This window comes from Dama dama, chromosome 19 (genome assembly GCF_033118175.1).
Source record: "Dama dama isolate Ldn47 chromosome 19, ASM3311817v1, whole genome shotgun sequence".
Classification (NCBI taxonomy): domain Eukaryota; kingdom Metazoa; phylum Chordata; class Mammalia; order Artiodactyla; family Cervidae; genus Dama; species Dama dama.
Window position 1 is genome coordinate 74,502,634 of NC_083699.1, and position 18,029 is coordinate 74,520,662.

The following is an 18,029-nucleotide window of genomic DNA, read 5'->3' on the forward strand; positions in this document are numbered from 1 at the left end:
CATCAATCCTTCCAATGAATATTCAGGACTGATATCCTTTAGGATGGACTGGTTTGATCTCGTTGCAGTCCAAGGGACTCTTAAGAGTCTTCTCCAACAACCGCAGTACAAAAGCATCAATTCTTCAGCACTCAGCTTTCATTATAGTCTAACTCTCACATCCATACATGACTACTGGAAAAACCATAGCTTTGACTAGATGGACCTTTGTTGGCAAAGTAATGTCTCTGCTTTTTAATATGCTGTCAAGGTTGGTTGTAACTTTATTTCTAAGGAGCAAGCAACTTTTAATTTCATGGCTGCAGTCACCATCTGCAATGATTTTGGAGCCCAAGAAAACAAAGTCTCTCGCTGTTTCCTCATCTATTTGCCATGAAGTGATGGGACCAGATGCCAGGATCTTAGTTTTCTGAATGTTGAGTTTTAAGCTAGCCTTTTCACTCTCCTCTTTCACTTTCATCAAGAGGCTCTTTAATTCTTTGCTTTCTGCCATAAGGGTGGTGTCATCTACATATCTAAGGTTGTTGATATTTCTCCTGGCAATCTTGATTCCAGCTTGTTCTTCTTGCAGTCCAGCATTTCTCATGATGTACTCTGCATATTAGTTAAATAAGCACGGTGACAATATACAGCCTTGACGTACTTAGGTCATGCTAAAATGACACCAAGACCCATGGATGGCCTTTCACTGGCCAACACCAGCCAAGTCAGAAGAGAGAGCAAAGACTGCATTTGACTGAAACACAGTTCAGGCATAAAAATCCATTTCTTCCTAATGACTCTAAAAAAAAAGTAAGATGAAAGTTTTTTAATCACACATGTTACCATTGGCAGTAATTGTTGTACCAACTGTTTACTCAAAGTTAATCATTAAAAGGGAAAAAATTAAGTATTTATCTCATCTGTCCTATACAACCTATATTTTGGGGTAACCAAATAACCCTAGTTGATGGGGTGAAGAGTTCTTCTTTACAAAAGAATTCCAGCTAATAAATCACAAATGAAAGTTGGAATATAGAAAATCAGCATTTTGCAAGCTCTCAACCCTGAATATTCATTGGAAGGGGGACTGATGCTGAAGCTAAACCTTCAATACTTTGGCCACCTGATGGGTAGAGCTGACTTATTGGAAAAAAAAAAAAAACGCTAGTTAGTGCTGGGAAAGATTGAGGACAGGAGCAGAAGGGGATGAGAGAGGACGAGATGGTTGGATGGCATCACCGACTGGACAGAGTCTGAGCAAACTCTGGGAGGTGGTGAAGGACAGAAAAGCCTGGCATGCTGCAGTCTATGGGGTCGCAGATCTGGACATGACTCTGAACAAAAGCAATGACAAATGAAATAATGACCAAACAACACCCACCAGCAGATTTCAAAGCTGTTAGGCAAAGGCCACAAGGACCCTGGATATCCATGGTGCCCACAGGCCCTTGGTGGTGAAAGGGGGAACCTGCAGCTGCGTGGAGGAGGAGCCAGGCTGCCCCGCATATGCATCGCTGCTTCGTCCTAGCATCCTGGCAGCCAAACAGCCAGATGCCTTCTGAGCTATGCCACACACCTGCAAAGTTTTCCTGCCAAAAATAATGAGCTCAAGTCCAGTGAAGCCTTTAGATCTAGGTTCTCATTTACAAGAAATCTCAGGGAAAGGGAGATGAAAGACAGTTCAACGTCATCACAACAAGCAGAGACATCCTGAACAAGGGACTTCTGACCTGGTTTCTTCAATAAGCCTTGGCATGAAAGGAAAAAAGGGAGGGACTGTTTACAGATTAAAAGAAATATAAGAGACATAAAAGCAAGTGCAGGGTGGGGACTTTGTGTCATTATTCAAACTAACCAGCTGTGAAATAGAATCTGGAGGAACATGGACTGGCATTGGATGGCAGACAGGAAGTGACCTGCCCCTGGTTAGCTGGGGTGATCGCTCAGAGTTTGAGTGAGGAGTCACCTGTATCTGTCAAAGGTTTACATAAAATATTTAAAGTGAAATGCCAGGATACATTTGATTTCCTTTAACATATTTCACATTTGTTGTTGTTTAGTCGCTCAGTCCTGTCTGACTCTTTGCAACCCCGTGGACTGCAGCATGTCAGGCTTCCCTATCCTTCACCAACTCTCGGAGCTTGCTCAAACTCATGTCCATTTAGATGGTGATGCCATCCAACCATGTCATCCTCTGTCGTCCCCTTCTCCTCCTGCCCTCAATCTTTCCCAGCATCAGGGTGTTTTTCAATGAATCAGTTCTTCACATCAGGTGGCCAAAGTATTGGAGCTCCAGCATCAGTTCTTCCAGTGAATATTCAGGGTTGATTTCCTTTAGGATTTACTGGTTTGATCTCCTTGCTGTCCAACGGACTCTTTAGAGTCTTCTCCAACACCACAGTTCAAAAGCATCAACTCTTCGGTGCTCAGTCTCCTTTATGGTCTAACTCTCACACCCGTGCATGACTACTAGAAAAAGCATAGCTTTGACTTTATGGACCTTTGCTGGCAAAGTGATGTCTCTGCTTTTAAATATACTGTCTAGGTTTGTCATAGCTTTTCTTCCAGGGAGGAAGCATATTTTATCATATTTCACATACACACAGATAATAAGGCAAATGAGGCAGCCGATTGATAATTGCTCATTTGTTGAGATGGTGGTTATTATACTATTGTCCTATTTCTATGTGTTTGAACATTTTCACGATAAAAAGAACTTCAGACTCTGGGGGAGGAGGGGCCCTGCCTCGCGCAGCTCCTCAGTCATTTGGTCAAAGCACAAGGAAGCCTGGGCCCCAGGGATCTCCCGCCGTTTACAAACAGAGTCACTCGTTCTCGTCGGGATTTTTCCATCTGCCTCTTCTGCTGCTCAGAACCAGGGACATGAAGGGTGCTTCTCAACCCCAGGATTATATCCTGACCCGGAAGGACTCAGGTGAATCAGGGCAGAAGCAACCAAATGAAGTTTACAAAGAGATGAGGCTAGGCGGGGGCTGTTAGGGTCCTCTGCACGCACTGTGCCATGAACACCCTCCTTTTTTAAAAAATCCTTTTGTTGGAGTATAGTTGGTTCACAAAGTTCTGTTAGTTTCTGGTGTATGGCAAAGTGAACCAGCTATGTGCATATGCATACCTCGTCTTTATAGCTATGGCTGATTCCTGTTGATTTACGCCAGAAACCAACACATTCTAAAGCAATTATCTTCCAATTAAAAATAAATAAAATTTAAAAACAGATTATTTTCCCATATAGGTCATTACAGAGTACTGATAGAGTTCCCTGTGCTATAGGGTAGGTTCTTAGTTATCTGTTTTATACATGCATCTGTGCTAAGTCACTAAGTCGTGTCCGACTCTTTGCGACCCTATGGACTGTAGCCTGCCAGGCTTCTCTGTCCATGGGCTTCTCCAGGCAAGAATACCGAAGTGGACTGCCATGGCCTCTTCCAGGGGATCTTTCCAACCCAGGGACTGAACCCACATCTCCTGTGTTGCAGCAGCTTCTTTACCACTGAGGGAAGCCCAATTTATACATAGTAGTGCAAGGGCAGAGGAGCCAGGTAGGCTGCAGTCCATGGGGTCGCTAACAGTTGGACACGACTGAGTGACTTCACTTTCACTTTTCACTTTCAAGCATTGGAGAAGGAAATGGCAGCCCACTCCAGTGTTCTTGCCTGGAAAATCCCAGGGACGGGGAAGCCTGGTGGGTTACCATCTATGGGGTCGCACAGAGTCGGACACGACTGAAGTGACTTAGCAGCAGCAGCAGCAGCAGGGTATATATGACAGTCCCAATCTCCCAGTTCATCCTGCTTCTCCTTTCCCACCTCAGTGACCACACGTTTGTTCTCCACGTCTGTGTCTGTATTTCTGCTTTGCACACAGATGAAGCCCTCCTTTCCCACCATCCCAAGCTGTGCAGCCAGAGAGCATAGGCCTGCCCCCAGGATCACCCACAGAGTCCCACAGCAGCTGCTCTGCCAGCAAGAACACTCCCAGGCGGGCAGCTGGGCAACTGGCAAACTGGTGTGTGCGGGAAGACAACTCCAAAGACTTCCCAGGCTTGACCCTTCCAGGCTCAGCGCTTCACTCCACAGTGACACAGTCTGGAGTCTCTGGATCACCTGGCCTTCGGGCTTGTGGGAGGAGAGGGACGCATCGGTGACTGAAAGGAGGAAGAAGGCATGAAAGCATCTGTGAATTTTGCTTGGAAATTTAGCCTCCAGGAATGATCTTGTGGATGCATAACAATATTAACGGCAATTGTTACAAATTTATGATAGTGAAAAATGGGAAGCAATTCACATTTCCTAAAGGACAGTTTTAAAAAATGGTAGTGATATGGTATGGTCCCAATTTTTGATTATGTTATATTATATTGATAAGCTGGAAGAGAATAAACTAAAAATGTTCGTAACGCACATCTGATGGCTGGTAGAATTGAAGGTAACTCTTACTCTGTGGTTTCCAGTGTTTACTGTATGGCAATGGTGTTGAGTACCATTCATGTGACTCCTGTTACAGTCCCAGCACCATACCTGGACCTTTAAGAGTAGGCTGTGGACATTATTGAGGACTTTCCTGGCAGCTCAGTGGTAAAGAACCTGTCAGTCAGTGTGGGAGACACGGGAGGTTTGGGTTTGATCCCTGGGTCAGGAAGATCCTCTGAAGAAGGGAATGGCAACCCACTCCAGTGTTCTTGCCTGGAGAATCCCGTGGACAGGGGAGCTGGCGGGCTACAGTCCATAGGGTCACAAAGAGTCAAATGCAGCTGAGCATGAACACATAGGTACTACTGAGATTTTGCCAATGAGGAAAAGGAAGCTCAAAAACACTGAGGCAATGTAGCTGGTGAGTGGTGGAGCCAGGTTCCCCATCCGAGACTAGAACCCAGAGCACAGATGAACTGCAAATTCTGGGCCTTGTTAAAATGCTGCTTCCTGGGCCCCACTCAGCTTCCAAAAGGAGTCTGTCTGGGCAGAACCGAAGAATCTGTGCTGACCAGCTCCCAGGTGATGGGGTTCTGCTTGCATCGAGGTCGTGGTTGCAAGGATGTGGCTCCTAGAAGTTGGGAGATCCAGGGCCTAACCTTCCCCTGCAACCCCACGCACACACAAACTCGCTCTGCAGGTTAAGTGCCCCCTGGCCTTCGTGTCTTTACACGTGAACCTCCCTGGAGACGGCATTCACACCACAGTCTCCCTGACCCTCGCTAGCCTGTCTTACCCACAGGGAGGCTGGGGCCTAGGGTGGGGGTGGGCCCAGGAGGGGACAGGGTTTGAGCTCAGATCTGTCCACTCAAAGCCCTGCGAATTCCCCAGAGCAGTGGGACCAGGAGCACAGAGATCAAGGGAAGAGTGAGGTGGACAGTTTCAGACAGGCCAGGACTGGAGGAGTTGGGTTCTGGAAGGTTCCCTGGAGACCTGATCTTAGCTGAGCACCTACACAGAGCCTGACTTTAAGTTGAAGGATGGGAGGGGTAGCTCCCTGCCTGGCTTGGCCTGACACCCCTCATGAGTCCCTGGGGAGAGGGAGGGCCATGGTCAGTCTAAACACTCTAGCTCTGTCCTTGTTGTGAGTGATCGCCTCAGCCAGATCAGAAAGCTCACGGCCCATCAAGGGCGGGCACAGAGGCTATGCCATGACCCACCCCGAGAATTTCACTGGGCAAAGGGAGCACGTTAGCCCTTCTTGTTCAGGGCTGCAGCGTCCCCAGTGCCAGCAGACTCTCCAGACGCCGGCTCCAGGCTTCCTGTCTGGAAGGCCGGGTTGACGTCAGGCTGTGTGCACACAGGGGCGGGTCCAGAACTGATAGTGCTGGGAACCTGTGGCCCTCACCCGAGGGGGAGCCATGGACTTGGGACCACATGGGCTCACCCTGGGGATCCCCGGCCCACACCTGGTAGTGTCCTGGCAGGTCCAAGGAGAGAAAGCTGAAACCAACAATCCTGGGGAAAGAAGCTCTTCCAGGCCCCCAAAGGGGAAGCTAGCTGAACAGGAAGGTGAGGATGCTGGGCTGGTGAGAGGGTGGCTTAGGCACAACTGACAATCAGTCCCCAGGGGGCTACTGCCCCCTCCAGCCACTACCCCCACCCATTCTTACCTCTGGCTCCTCTTCAGCCTGCCTCCCCCGCTGATCCTCTTCCTGGACTATGAGCCCACTTGGGGTGAAAAGTTATAATAAACCTGAACAGTTTATCCATAAAGAAGGCTGAGCACCAAACAATTGATGCTTTTACATTGTGGTGTTGGAGAAGACTCTTGAGAGTCCCTTGGACTGCAAGGAGATCCAACCAGTCCATCCTAAAGGAAACCAGTCCTGGATATTCATTGGAAGAATTGATGCTGAAGCTGAAGCTCCAATATTTGGCCACCTGATGGGAAGAGCCGACTCACTGGAAAACACCCTGATGTGGGAAAGGTTGAGGGCAGGAGGAGAAGGGGATGACAGAGGATGAGATGGTTGGGTGGCATCACTGACTCAATGGACATGAGTTTGAAGGACAGGGAAGCCAGGCGCGCTGCAGTTCATGGGGTCACACAGAGTCCGACACAACTGAGCGACTGAACAACAGCAACAAAGACTGCTGCAGCCTGGAGGCAGCCGTGCTGTACCCACTGCAGAGGGGAGCAGGGGATCCCCTCTCCACTCTGGAGTTTCCCTGCCTCAGCCCCCTGGAGACCCCTGCTGGAGACCCCAAAGGGATCCACCTGCCTTCTTACTTCCAGGGGAGGGGCCAGCTCAGAGAGAAGCCAGGCTGGATCCCAGCAGCTCTCAGCCTAGGCTCCTTTGCAGGAACCTGGCCTGGGAGGAGGGAGATTTTGAGGGTGGAGCCTGCCCACCCACAGCTCAACAGGACCCTGCCCAAGGCTGCAGAGGCAAGGTGGTCATCACTTCCACGCTGGCTGCTGGCAGCCCTGGGTCCCGCCCTGCCTCTCCAGGCCCCCCTTGGAACAGATGCCCAAGGTGGAGAGGCTGAGAGTGGGCTTGGAGATCCTCTTCACCAGGCTCCAGTGGCCCTGGGAACCATGCGATATCCAGCACCACGTGTTGAGTGCAGGCACAAGGCGTGGGGACACTGTGGGAGGACTGGGGTCTCCTAACACTTTTTAGAGTCCTGGCACATACATGTCACAGTCATCCATCCAGAGCGATCCTCAGCGTGGACGGCAGGACCTATGTGAGTCTGGGAACCATCATCGAGGAAAGCTGTGTGCCCCAATCAGCCAGCCAGGGGTGTGAGTGTGGGTGTGGGCATGTGTGTTTCTGTGGTATATGCCTGTGTGCATATGTGACATGTGTGTGGTTTGTGTGAGAGGGGAGCATGAAGGTGGATCATGTGTCTGGGGTGTGTGTGTGTGTGTGTGTGTGTGTGCATGTGTGGTGTGTGAATGTCTGTGCATCTCTGTGTGTGCACCCTCCTTCTCGGAGTGGACAGGGAAGACTTTGGGGCCTCGCAGCACTGCCTGGGCTGAGAGGGGAGGTCCAGGCAGAGACTGATACACCCGGAACACACATGCACAAGCTTGTCTGGAGTCTGTGGATGGTGGGGATGACAATGACTTGAGGCCTTGAGGTGGGCAGAAATTCCCTGTCACTTCAGGTGGAATTCCTGGCCTGGCATCTAGTCCCATCACTTCATGGCAAATAGATGGGGAAACAGTGGAAACAGTGGCTGACTTTATTTTTCTGGGCTCCAAAATCACTGCAGATGGTGACTGCAGCCATGAAATTAAAAGAGGCTTACTCCTTGGAAGGAAAGTTATGACCAACCTAGACAGCATATTAAAAAGCAGAGACATTACCTTGCCAACAAAGGTCCGTCTAGTCACGGCTATGGTTTTTCCAGTAGTCGTGTATGGATATGAGAGTTGGACTATAAAGAAAACTGAGTTTCAAAGAATTGATGCTTTTGAACTGTGGTGTTGGAGAAGACTCTTGAGAGTCCCTTGGACTGCAAGGAGATCCAACCAGTCCACCCTAAAGGAGATCAGTCTTGGGTGGTCATTGGAAGGACTGATGTTGAAGCTGAAACTCCAATACTTTGGCCACCCGATGCGAAGAGCTGACTCATTGGAAAAGACCCTGATGCTGGGAAAGATCAAGGGCAGGAGGAGAAGGGGATGACAGAGGATGAGATGACTGGATGGCATCACCGACTCAATGGACATGGGTTTGGGTGGACTCCAGGTGTTGGTGATGGACAGGGAGGCCTGGCGTGCTGCAGCTCATGGGGTTGCAAAGAGTTGGACAGGACTGAGCAGCTGAACTGAACTCAACTGAACTCAGGTGGAGGCCATGCGATATGGCCCCCCCACATGGTGTGGAGTGGGAGAGTGCAGCACCCATGACTCAGCGCCCGGAGGCTGCAGTCAGCCTGGGGATGTCAGAGGCCTGAAAACGCTTCCTGCAGTCAGGGCCCTCAGTCTCAGGTCAGCCTCATCTCCACAGGGCTAGGGGGTGGGTTGCCAGGGGTCCTTCTCTGGGGGGCAGGAGGGGCTGCTGGTCAGAGGCTGTCAGAGTCCCAGCGTCCTCACCCTCCTACAGAGTGGTCTGTGGGAACTGGGCCCTACATACATGTGGTCACAGAAGGAGGCAGAGGGAGGTTGGGCAGCCCACAGTCTGGTGACCGGATTTGAGGTGGAGCCCCGCAGTCATGAGCCAGGGGTGGCTGGCAGCCCTCAGGAGCTGGAGGAGAGGGGGTGGGTGGGCATCACCTTGCTGCCTTTTCAGTGGCTTCTCTTGGGATTTTCTGAGCTGCAGACGCAAACCAACTGTACCACCAGGAGCTGCTCCATGGGGAGGTTTAGAGAACTAAGGAGCTCAGAACAGGGCTGGAGAAAGTTCGTTCAGCGGGTGCTATGACCCAGAAGCAAAGTTGGCCTCTGCACTAGACCATGAACTTACAGGGTCACCCCAGACCCGGGCCTGAAGCTGCTGCCCTGAAGGAGGCTGTGGATGATGAAGTCCCTGATCTGCTGCTTCCCAGCCCTGCCACGCATCCCCCACTCCATCCCCACCCCTCTCTTCTGGGAGCCACAGAAAACTACCCAGAAATGCAGCCCTCCAGCCCCCGCAGGGTCTCAGACCTGGGCCCCTGACTCTGTGTTAGTAGCTCCTGCCTGACTCCTGGGACAGACCTGCCGCCCACTGCAAGGGACCAGCCATTCAAGGTCCCTGGTCCACTGCAAAGCCAGTAGGTTCAGAGGGCAGGCCTCACTGCTCACTATGCGGGGACACACCTATGTATCCCCATGATATTGCTGGAGACCGACTGTGAGGCCAGGAAGGGAGCAAGCACCCCTCAAGTAGCCCAGAGCCCATCCTCGACCCTCCTTCCGTCCCACTCAGCTCCAACCGCGCCCTAAGCATAATGGCAGCAGTGATTCCTCTTGAACCTGCAGGACTCAGGCCCACCTGGGCAGTGGTGGTTACCGTGGGTTTGCCTCGGCAGCTCAGAAAGTACCAAGAGAATCCATTGAAAAGGCAACAAGATGATGCTCAACCTCCCTGTTGCCAGCACCCGCTTTCCTCAGGAAAGGGGGGCAGTGCTCATCTCTAGCTGGTCCCCCAGGGCAGCGGGAAGCTGTCCAGCCCCACCGCTGACATGCAGCCGCTCGGCAGCCAAACTGGCTGGCTATGATGGCAAAGTCAGGCCAACAAAGCAGACCATTTAAAAGCAATCCCAAGGCACTTGCCCACAGCCCAGGGCGGGCGTGCTGGAACAAGGCATGGCGCACGCTTCTTGGCAGAACACCCAGACCTCCTGTCCTTGTTAGCAGGCTGCAGCCGGGACTGGACGCTTAGGGCCGGATGGGTGGGGAGCAGACGGGACTGAGTCATGGCAGATGAGAGGAGAAAGTAGGTGACCTGTATTGTCCCCAGGTCCCCTCTGCTTGATAGAAGGCTCTGAAGATCCTGCCCACACTCAGTCCCTCCCTTTTCCTTTATTGTCTCATTCATTCATTCACCCATCCTTCCATCAGTCAGGGAGCCAGGTGCTGTCCAGGGTTCTGGAGACATAGCAGAGAACCAACCTCGGTGCCCACCCCTATGCAGCTGGCAATTGAGAGCCGAGTCTGGAAACCCGGACGGCCACAGAGCTGGCCAGTGATGCAAGGCAGGGGTATGGGGTGATGGCATATGGAAAACAATGATGAGAACAGAATGCACGCCTGGACCCAGGAAGGAAGGCAATGAGATGACTGGAGGCTTATAGAAAGAAACACACATGACTGTCCGTCCTCTACATGTGTTAGTTACCCCAGGCCTCTGAACCACAACAGCCAGAGCTAGGGCCAGGAATTTGGATTTGAAGGCCCTGCCCGAGGTTGTGATCTAAGCCTCCACCTCCAGGAAGCTAATGGGTCATGGGCCCCACAGCCACGCTGACACCCTGTGCCAGGACCACACTCCCTGAGGCTGCTGCCCAGTGTCCGTGGGACACACACGGAGATGCCAAGGTGGGCCAATGTCTGGGGGACCTGCACCCCAGCCAAGCACAGCTCAAAGCCTCCCTGGGGCCTGGCCGAGCCTTCCCTCACCTCCCCCGCTCTGCCCTGCACTGGGGTCAGACCAGCTCGGCCATCTCAGGCCCTCCCAACTTTCCCCCGTCCCGCTCACTTCCTGCCACACAGGTGTTTCCCCTAACAAAGTCCCATCTTAGCATCTGCTCCTCCGATGGCCCAGACTACCGTCCCCTCAGGCACCTTAGGCCTGGCCAGTCTCAGACCAGAGCCTGCTGGTCCTCTTATGGGTGATGCAGTGGTGTAAAGGTCACTGGCCGAGGCAAGAGAAGACCCAGTCTCTGAGCCAGTCCTTCCATTGACCAGTATCGTCTCTGGCCATGCTCGACCCATCTCCAGGCCTTGTTTTCTGGAGGAAAGGGGGAAGAGGGGCCAGATATTCCCAAGCACCTTCTGGCTCAGCATGGCATGGCCTGTGCCCTGGGTTCTGGCCTGCGACCCGGGCTCTACCTGCAGCACTGAGCACACCTGTGGCCAAGGTCAGGAGCTGCTCCGATGGAGTCCCCACACCCTCCTCACCCGTCAGCCCTTCACTGGCAGCCCCAGCTCATGTGGTCCTCAACCCCCTCCACTATCTCCAATGTCTGGAGGGCTCTCATGTGGCACCTGTTAGGGAAAGTGGTCAGCTACAGGCTGAGTCAGGCAAGGAGAATCTCCATGCCCATGACTTTGAGATCCAGCCCGTCTGCCCTTATCTTGGAGACCTTGTTTGTATTTTTGATTCATGAGGGTCATGAAGATAAGACTGGCTCTGAATCTCCCGAAGTGGGGCCAATGGAACAGAGCCATTTCTTGTCTGGTGTGCTTTGCTGCAAGTTAGTGGTGGGGAGAAACATGGAGTAGCTTAAACAAATAGGTTTCTTTAAAAAAAAAAATCACATTGTGAGAATCAGAGATAGACAATTGTTATGTGTAGTTCAGAGCTCAATGCCATTGTTGCTGAAGTCTGCCATATTCTTGACCTTTACCTCATTAATACTAGATGGCTGCAGTGGCACCAGCCATCCCATCTGCTTTCTGGAGACAGAATTAGGAGAGGGTTGATGTGTGGGGGATGGAAGAAGGCCTGTATCAGGGAAACCATAGTTTGCCAGGACCTCCTAGTAGAATTTTCTTGGGACTCACTGGCAAAAATGTATCAGTGGGGGAGCATTGTGAATGAGGAAACCCTTGTGTTCACCCCTCTGACACACCAGGGCTCACCCCTCTTTCAGGGGAGCAACCCTTACTCAGATCTCATTTTAACACAAATTAAAGTCTGTAAGACTGAGCTTCACAGAGCCCAGTGCTGACTCATCTCCAGCCCCATCACCACCCAGGACATGCACCAATCTGGCCCTGACCGTGGGTCTGGGAGCAGCAGTGGTGGGGGTCCACCCCAGCTTCCCTGCTTGCTGTGTGACTTTGGGCAACTTTTAAGCTCCCCAAGCTTTGAGTTCTAACCGTAAGCTTGTGGTACCTGGATCCACAAACAATCATACTCTGGTCCCTTGGCTCCCGGACACCGTCCCTCTGACCTGCACTGTCACGGCTAGACACACACTGTGTGGGAAACCGTGTGTCTTTAGAGAGGGTTCTCAGCTTCAGTGATGTAGGAACGTGAAGAGCGGCTGAAAATTCAGGAGGGAGCAAGCCCCAGCGGGGAGTACTGCCTGAGGGTGCCTGGTGCATGCAAAGGGCTGTGGGGCCCAGGTGTCTGTCCCGGGGTGGCCACCTGGGCTGCACCCCACTGCAGCTACCTCTTGGCTGGTGATCTCTGTGCCTCTGTTTCCTCATCTGTTTAGAGGGGGAGGTTGACAGTGCTTCGTGTCCAGCTGTGAGGGCCACTGGGTTGACACATGCCACTCGCAGCCAGGCCCACGTGTCCCCATTATCACCATGTTCCAGTGAGTGTCCAGGGCTCCCCACCTCTTGGCCACTGAACCCTCACTGCAGTCCTTCCGGGGAAGCCTGTCGTGGCCTACCCCAGAGACAAGAAACCTGGAAGAGTCTTTCCGGGTCCAGGGCCCTGCGTACCACCCCTCTCTCGTGAGCCTTCTCCCCCGGCCTCTGGGGGCCCTGTACTAGTGAGGTCAGCTGGTCCTGATCCTAAGGAGGATGGACACCAAGGAAGCGACTGATCCAAGCATGTATGTGTGTGCTAAGTCACTCAGTCATGTCAGATGGTTTGTGACCCCATGGACTGTAGCCCGCCAGATCCTCTGTCCATGGGATTCTCCAGGGAAGAATACAGGAGTGGGTTGCCGTGCCCTCCTCCAGGGGATCTTCCCGACCCAGGGCAGATTATGTCTCTTGTGTCCCTCGTCTCTCATGTTTCCTGTACTGGCAGGCACATTCTTTACCTCTGAGCCACCTGGAAAGCCCCTGATCAAAGGGCAGGAGTATGAATTTAGCTGCCAAGGTGCTCCTGAAATCTAGGAGCCTTAGAGGATTTGAGCAACAGAGCTGGGGCCATCCCCAGGTGGGGTCAGCCCCCATGGCCTGTGCAAGAGGCGTCCTGGCCATGCAGCCTGGCCCTTGGGGCCGCACTGCCCCACACCCCTGCTGCTTGCAGGCACCTCTCCGTGAGCCCTGGGTGATGGGCGGCCATCCTCCGCCCTGTGGCCTGGGACCCCTGCCATGCAGCCAGACTCCAGTCCAAATACCTGTGCAACACCCCCCGGACATCCCCAGATGTGACCACCCCATCGTGTCCTAACGGCTCTGAACCCACCCGACTCAGCCCAGCTCTATTCCTCCGGAGGTTGGCCCAAACCCTGAGGACCGCCAGCCTCCTGGACACCCGCCCCCTGCAGGCGGCGCCGCCTTCTCGCCCACGGGGCATCCGGCCGCTCTCCCCTCTGCCCTGCCCTGCTCCGAGCGGCTATCACCGGTTCCTGGTTGTCACAGTGGACTCCTGGCAGGTCCGCTGCACCAGCCTGGGATCCTGGCGGTCAGCTCACCCTAAGTCTCTCTCAGGGTCACCCCCACCCAACTCCCCAGGCTCTGAGGGCCAGGCGCCAGGAGTCTGCCCATGCCCCTTCCTCCCTGGCTCCTCCTCCGACCCGCCCACCCCCAGCGGCGCCCCCTCACTAATGACCTGGCCTGGGAACCTTCTCCCCGATGTCACCAGCCCTGAGCCCCCACAGCCCCCACCGCTCTTTTAGTCTGATGGAGGGAGCCCAGCGGGGGAGTGGACACTGCTTTTTCCTTCCTTAGGGTCACTTTGGAGCCTGAGTGCCTTTAGTCCATGCTGGCTTGTTCACTGTCCCCGAGCCCTGGGTCTCTGCCCTGCAGAGACGCCTTTGCTGGGGCCAGAACAGACAGACAGACAGACAGCTCCACTCCTAAACAGAGCAGCTGTGATGACTGCCGGGCTTGGAGGGCATTTCTGGAATCTCCTGGCTGCTGGGAATGGGCTGTGGGGCTTCCTCAATGCCAAGGTTGACAATTGCCTAGATTCAGCACCAGCCTATGGAGGCAGGTGGGGTGAACGCCAACAACACACAACCCAGCATGTTGGGGCACGGGGAGGGAGGGCATGCTGTCTGGACAGCTGCCCTGCAGCCATGATAGGCACAGAGCTGTCTGTGGACTTCTCCTGAGGAATTAGTGCCTTTTATTTTTCCTGTTCACCTCAGTTCAGTTCAGTCACTCAGTCATGTCCAACTCTCTGCAACCCCATGGGACTGCAGCACGCCAGGCTTCCCTATCCATCACCAAATCATGGAGCGTCCTCAAATTCAAGTCCATCAAGTTGGTGATGCCATCCAACCATCTCATTCTGTGTCGTCCCCTTCTCTTGCCCTCAATCTTTCCCAGCATCAGAGTCTTTCCAACGAGTCAGTTCTCCGTATCAGGTGGCCAAAGGATTGGAGCTTCAGCTTCAGCATCAGTTCTTCCAATGAATATTCAGGACTGATCTCCTTTAGGATGGACTGGTTGGATCTCCTTGCAGTCCAAGGGACTCTCAAGAATCTTCTCCAGCACCACTCTTCAGAAGCATCAATTCTTCAGCACTCAGCTTTCTTTATGGTCCAACTCTCACATCCATACATGACTACTGGAAAAACCATAGCTTTGACTAGACGGACCTTTGTCGCAAAGTCATGTCTCTGCTTTTTAACATGTTGTCTAGGTTTATCATAGCTTTTCTTCCAAGGAGCAAGCATCTTTTAATTTCTTGGCTGCAGTCACCATCTGCAGTGATTTTGGAGTACCAGAAAATAGAGTCTGTCACTGTTTCAGTTGTTTCCCCATCGATTTGCCATGAAGTAATGGGATCGGATGCCATGATCTCCGTTTTTTGAATGCTGAGTTTTAAGCCAGCATTTTCACTCTCCTCTTTCACTTTCATCAAGAGGCTCCTCAGTTCCTCTTTGCTTTCTGCCATAAGGATGCTGTCATCTGTGTATCTGAGGTTATTGATATTTCTCCCAGCAATCTTGATTCCAGCTTGTGCTTCATCCAGTCCAGCATTTCCAGCCTGGCATGATGTACTCTGCATAGAAGTTAAATAAGCAGGGTGACAATATATAGCCTTGACATACTCCTTTCCCAATTTGGAAACAGTTCGCTGTTCCATGTTCAGATCTAGCTGTTGTTTCTTGACCTACATGCAGATTTCTCAGGAGGCAGGTAAGGTGGTCTGGTATTCCCATCTCTTGAAGAATTTTCCACAGTTTGTTGTGATCCACACAGTGAAGGGCTTTGGCATAGTCAATAAAGCAGAAGTAGATGTTTTTTTCTGGAACTCTCTTGCTTTTTCTATGATCCAACAGATGTTGGCAATTTGATCTCTGGTTCCTCTGCCTTTTCTAAATCCATCTTGAACATCTGGAAGTTCTCAGTTCACGTACTGTTGAAGCCTTCCCTGGAGAATTTTGAGCATTACTTTGCTAAGGGGTATGGGGTTTGATTCTAAATGTGATTTCACCCCTCCTACTGTCTTGTTGGGGCTTCTCCTTTGCCCTTGGACCTGGGGCATCTTTTTTTGGTGGGATCCAACATTCTCCAGTCAATGGTTGTTTGGCAATTAGTTGCTATTTTGGAGTTCTCATAAGAGAGGGTGAGCATGCGTCCTTCTATTCCGCCATCTCGCTAACCTCCCTGATTTTCCCGAGGCTTTTTGATTAGCATGCATATGTGCCTGCATGCGTGCTAAGCTACTCCAGTCGTGTCCGACTCTTTGTGACCCCGTGGACTGTAGTCCACTAGGCTCCTCTGTCCATGGATTCTCCAGGCAGGCACAGTGGAGTGGGTCGTCGTGTCCCCCATAAGGAATGTCAGAAAGGGCGCCTATGGGAGAATGAACTCTGCTCAGGATACAGGGGTGGGCAACAGAGGTTCAGAGCTGGTGCCCACCATACACAGGGCATCCAAGGAGTCCTGACCCTGCCTGGTCCTGGATCCAGCTCGAGTCAGGGTGTCCCAGCTGCTGGTGCTCCCTCCTTGGGGAGCTGAGGCCTGTCCCCACAGAGGCCAGAGCACCCACCTGACAGATTGCAGGGCAGGGGTCTGTGGCCAGAGTGCAGGCCAGGCTTGTGTCTCATCTGCTTGCCAGCCTGGGCTAACTCCCCAACCTTCTCTGATCAGACCAGGAGACCACGTGGGTCACTAAGCCTCTGCTGCTTCCAGCTCTGGGCCATTGTCACCATGAGATTGGCGCCTGAGAAAATCAGCTCAGGCCAGTTCACATCACCGTCTTGACCGTTCTCATCTAGGGGGCCCCTGAGGATGGGGAAGGGGGTTCCGGCTGTGCCCTGGAATCAGAGCCAAGGGAGGAAACGTCACCGGGAGCCACGGGCCAGTGGGCCTGACCCTGACTTCATCTGGAGGGGCTCACTGATTTCTCTGTGATGGGGGCCCTGCCCATGGTGGGAAGGAGCTGTTGGGGAGCTCAGCTGGTCAGAGGATGCACGGACACCCCTGCCCCCTAGAGCTTACAACAGCGCCTCCTCTCACCCCCTCCCACCCAGGGCGCCTCAGAATCAGCTCTTGTGCTCTGGACCCTGCCACATGATGCTGGCACCTGGCAGGTCTCCAGGCCACATCCCACATCTGCAGTGACATCCCATTCCTTCCCACCCACTTGGCTGTCTGCCCGCCCTGACCCCGCAGCCTCCAGGACCATGCAGTCATGTGGTTCCACCATGCGTATCTCACCCAGGAAGTCCCAGGACCATCCTACCTCAGTCATGCCATGCACGGCCCCGTGGTGGACTCTCCAGGAATGCTGCCTAACCACCAGGCTGGAGCTCCAAGGCTGCTGGTCGTCCTGTTGGCCCAGTGACCCTTTGTCCTGTAAGGGGCTGCAAGCCTCAGAGCCTCAGGGCGGGCCTGCATATGGCCTGCAGAAAACTGGTCCCTTGCTTGATGCCCAGAAACATCTCCGGTCAGGCCACCACACCTAGGGGACACTGCCCGGGGAGGGGGACTTGGGGGAGCTGGAATACATGGACAGCTACAGCTTCAGGCTATAGGGCTGGCCCCTTGGAGGACAAAAACCAGGTGTTGGATTGTCCCTAAGCGTGAGGACACCGCCCTGGGCCTCTGTGTGGGCCTGTGTGGGCAGGCCGGCCCCCAGACCCCTCTCAGCCCACTCAGCTCCATCTTCCATCCAGGCCCTTACATTTTTGGTCACATCTGTGCCCCACTCACTGGCCCCCAGAGGAAAAGCAGAACCGGGAGGTGCCCAGGCCGGCATGGGTGAGGGCCCTGAAGCAGAGACAGAATGTAGGGAAGAAGGGGCAGGGATGGGAAAGGAGGGCCTGGACCCCAGCCAGCATCCACCTGGCCCCCTGGGGAGGTGGGGAGCCTCTGGAGCTCGGACCCAGGCCTTGTCCCCATGAGCCAGTTCGAAGGGAAGGCAGCTGTGATGGTTCTTGGGGGCGGGACAGGGCTGGGTCCTCTGTCTAGCATCAGGGGATCGCTGGGAAGGAGGATCTCATAGCACTGAAAGGTCTGGGCAGTTCTGCAGCTCCAGGAACTCGCTAAGGACACTGAGGGGTTTGCAAACGTGGTCCTAGACCCCCAGTGAGACAGCTAGGGATCTTCAGGAGCCAGCAGCCCCCCAAACTCAGAAAACAAGGCATCAACTGGGGGTAGGGTGGGCAAGGAAAGGGGGCTCACCTGGGATTGGGATGCTGGGAGCTCCAGAGGACCCCCAGGCTCCCGGTCCTCAACTGGGGTCTCCAAGTTGGAAATGCTAAGGGACAGAGTCTCTGCCTGGGGTCTCCTGGAGCAGTGAGAGGAGTGGCCTAACAGGGGTCATGGGGGCAGGAGGAATGATGGGGTTGGGCTGAGTACTGACCGTAGCCCACAGTGATGGCCAGGAGCCCTGGGCGCCCTCTGGACCTGGGTGGGGGAAAGTTCTGGGATTACCATTACAAGAACAGCCCAAAGCACAGAAACATGTTATCACGCAGTCTGGAGTTTGGACTCCAAGGTCAAGGAGTAGGCACACCTGGAGCCTTCTGCCAGGCCTCTCCCGGCCTCTGGAAGCTCTGGGGGCCTCTTGAAGACAGTCGTCTCCTGTGTCT